This window comes from Etheostoma cragini, chromosome 16 (assembly GCF_013103735.1).
Source record: "Etheostoma cragini isolate CJK2018 chromosome 16, CSU_Ecrag_1.0, whole genome shotgun sequence".
Lineage (NCBI taxonomy): Eukaryota > Metazoa > Chordata > Actinopteri > Perciformes > Percidae > Etheostoma > Etheostoma cragini.
In genome coordinates this window covers 4,472,425-4,476,665 of record NC_048422.1, presented here as the reverse complement: position 1 = coordinate 4,476,665, position 4,241 = coordinate 4,472,425, and the positions used below count along the sequence as shown (strand labels likewise).

Here is a 4,241-nt window from a genome sequence, read left to right as displayed (position 1 = left end):
GGGGGGTGCTCAGCCCCTAATAAGAACAGCTCTAGGTCTAGTCTCCCCGTTTTAAGTTTTACAAAAATAAAAACATTACTTGTTTTGGAGGTAAATATGCTTCTGAGCTGAAAATGTCCCCGGATTTTGTCTGAGAAATCTGGTCACTTTAACCTAACCCCAAAAGCCGCGGTTTGTTTGAAAAAGCATTTTTGTTTAAAAGATTACCAAAGAAAAAACACTTACCCTAGAAAGATGCTGGAAAAACGGAATTGTTCATCAGATTTTTTAACTTCCAACCATCCCTGAATGCATCTCTATAAAACCCGCCATGAATATGTAAAAAGCACCAAGTTAAGCCAAAAAAACACAAATTGGATTAAAAAAAACTTGAACATGCCCTTCTTCAAGAATTTGCAAAAAATCAACCATTGAAATTATCAAAAAGCTGTAATAAATCTTTTAAGTGTGATGCATAGTCATGAGATAAAATCCATCCAATCCATGGCTGAGACTACAAGCCTCAGCACCAAAACAAAGCAAAGCCTAGTGGTAAACGGAAGAAGTATTCCGATGAGTTACTGCAGTAAAAGTACTATTACCACAACGTAATAATACTCTGTTACAGTACAAGTCCCGCAGTGAAAATGTTACATAAAGGTATGTAAGTATCATCAGGAAAATGTATTAAAAGTAAAAGTACTTAATGCAAAACTCAAAGTAACTAGATTGATCCAGGTGCCAGGAGGAGGCAGCAGTCAAGCAAGGAACTCTGTTTCTGTAGCATTGCTAAAACAAGCAGTGGTGATCTAGTGATTTTCTTATACAACAAGTCTTCTTAATTTTTATCTAAAAGGATTATTGAACTCAAATGATTGGATGGTCTTTGAAACAGTTGATATTTGACCAGCCTTGGCCTTCCTCCCATTGAGTGATATTTGCCTGAGTGGATTTCTTGGCCAGGCCTCTGGCCCTTTTACAATCCACAATAATCCACAAAAGCAGGTAATTATGTCACGCAGTAGCAGCAAGAAAGCACTTCACAATGAAGAAGACTATGTCACTATGGACATTTTGAAAGATATGTTGGAAGAACAAAGGAAGTTTTACACTGATATGCCTGATAGACAACAATCAAGCTTCCTGTCTTTCACAAAAACAGTGCTGGACTCCGTAAACACTAGAATTGATGGGATCATTAAAGATGTGCAGGAGGTGAAGACCAGCCTTCAGTTCTCCCAAGCTCAAATTGATGATCTTAGGGCAATGGAGAAGAAGGTGGATTCATTTCAATCTCAACTGCAGCAGCTTTCTTTAATGTGCACTACCTCTGAAGTGAAAGATCTTGCCTCAAAAATTGATTCCCTTGATAATCAGAGTCGTAGAAATAACCTGATAATTGAGGGCTTAACCCAGGATAACACATTTGAATCTTGGCCAGACTCTGAGAAGAAGGTGAGGGAATTTTTTAATGACAAGCATAAAATTGATCCAAAATCTATTGAAATTGAAAGAGCTCATCGTATTGGAAACTTGAAACAGCAAACAACAAAATTAAGACCAATTGTTGTAAAATTTCTACGCTACAAGGACAAAGAACTTATTCTCACTAAGGCAAAGGCTCATCTCAAAAACACTGGTGTCTATGTTAATGAAGATTTTTCAGATCGCATTAGGAAGAAGAGGGCCGAACTGCTACCAGCTATGAAGGAGGCCAGAGAGAGGGGAAACTTTGCGTTTATTAGCTATGATAGACTCATAGTTAAACCCCGTCAACAAAACCAGGTGGCAACTACCATTGGAGTTTAAATAATTCCTTTCATCGTACATGCATGATGTTTTCTTTTGATACAGTCCACATGCATGATGATTTCTTCTGATCCAGATCAAAACAGTATTCTCCAACTACAACAGAATTATTCTGGCTCCTCTGAATACCATTGTGAAAGTACTTTTAAAACTTTGATAAATTCTCTTAGTATTAGACATGATCTTTCTTTTCTTCATATTAATGTTCGCAGTTTGGCCAAAAACTTTGTGGGTTTATCCACTTGCCTTGAAAATTTGAATTATACCTTTAATGTGATAGGGCTGACTGAAACATGGCTGACCGACAGTACAGCTGGAAATTTTCATCTTGAAGATTACAAACATATTTTTAGATTTAGAAAGGGAAGGGTGGGTGGAGGGGTTTCTCTGTTTATCAATTCAAATCAACATTATAAAGAAAGATGTGACATTGAAAAGCTTTTAGATTCTTCTTCAGAAGTGGTAGCATTAGAAACTAATTTAGTAATAATTATATGTATCTATAGACCACCAAATTGTGACCTCTCTGCATTTATTATTGACATCTCAAATGCTCTGTATATCATTTCTAATGAAAGGAAAAACTGTTACATAAGGGGGGACTTTAACATTAACATTGAAAACAGTCAGGGAAATACGTTAATTAAGGAATTTATTGACACTATGTATTCCTATAGCTTTAGTCCTATGATTTCAGTCCCCACCAGAGTGACTAATACCTCAGCAACTCAAATCGATAATATTTTTACTAATGCATATAACACGAGTATGAAATCCGGTGTCCTGTGTATTGATGTGGCCGATCACTGTCCCATATTTCTAATCGCTGGTAACGAAAGTGAAAATTGCCCCCCTTTACAAAATATTACATATAGACGAATTCTCAGTGAAAGAAATGTGGTAAATTTCAGACAGGATTTAAGTCAATTATCATGGAGTGAATTCTATCAAACAGTAGATTCTCAGGCCTTTTCATTGTTTTCAAAAAATGTTACGCAGGTTTACAACTTATGTTGTCCTCTCCAACCAGTGCCTTTGAAACATAAATTGTCCAAACCATGGATAACCCCAGCTATCATAAAGTCAATAAAAAACAAAAATAGATTATATAAAAAATACCTTCTTTGTCCTACTCCATTTAAACTGTTAGAATTTAAAAAAATATAGAAACAGACTAAATCATGTCATAAGAGGAGCAAAAATCCACTATTATAATGTGAAATTAGTTGAACATAAAAATAATCCATCCTCGTTGTGGAGAACCATCAATTGTATTCTTAATAAAAAACATTCGAAAAAACATTTACCAAATTAATTTAAGATTGACGATTCTATTGTTTCGGATCCACAGCAAATTGCAAAAAGATTTAATACCTTTTTTCTGATGTAGGTCCAACATTAGCCTCTAAAATTCCATCTAGTCATTTAGGACCATTAGAATACATGAATCTCCCAACAACTGAGGATTTAAATTTTACATCCGTTACCGAGGATGAGATTAGGGATATAATTGTCAATTTAAAAGACTGTTCACCAGGACATGATATGATTGATAGTAAAATATTAAAAGCAATTTACCCTGACATCATTAAACCATTACTTTATATTTGTAATCTTTCACTGGTTCAAGGAATTGTGCCAGTAGAGTTGAAAATAGCAATAATTACACCAGTTTATAAAGAAGATGACCCTGCAATTTTTAACAATTATAGACCAATTTCTGTGTTACCAGCCCTGTCCAAGGTTTTAGAAAAACTTCTTTACACAAGATTAATCCAACATCTGGACAAAAATAATATTTTATATGCTCACCAGTATGGTTTTAGGAAACAACACTCTACTTGCATGGCACTTGTCCATTTTTTGACTGAAATATATAAAGCAAAAGATAGGAAAGAAAATACTGTAGGTATTTTTCTGGATCTTTCAAAAGCATTTGACACCGTTAATCATTTAATTATATTAAAAAAACTCTCACATTATGGTATACGTAACAAGTCATTACTCTGGTTCACCAGTTATCTTTCAGACCGGTCTCAAACTGTGAGCTATAATGGGACAGCTCCCCCCCCCCCCCTTTCCCTTCAGTGTGGCTTACAACAGGGTTCCATCTTGGGTCCCTTGTTATTTTTATTATATGTTAATGACCTTCCTAATGTCTCAGATAAACTTTAAAATTTTTTATTTGCAGATGATACAAGTGTGTTTTACTCTCATAAAAGCCCGCAAAATTGTGAGAAAAGTAGTTAATGAAGAACTGGACAAGTTATCTACTTGGTTCAAGTCTAACAAATTGTCTCTCAATATAAAAAAACCAAGTTGTATGTTTTTCGGTATTAAGTCGGATACAATTAAATCTTCAATGAAAATTCAACTTGATGATATCTCCATTAAAAATATTAAAACTGCTCGTTTCCTTGGCATTATATTAGATGACTCTTTATCCTGGAAAC

The 4,241-nt window shown here is 34.8% G+C and overlaps 1 protein-coding gene across 2 annotated transcripts in view; it reads left to right on the top strand.

The window, feature by feature from the left end:
* The window catches only part of odf2a (outer dense fiber of sperm tails 2a), a 26,210-nt gene that overhangs the window by 3,522 nt on the left and 18,447 nt on the right, over positions 1–4,241 (top strand). The window lies entirely within an intron of this gene.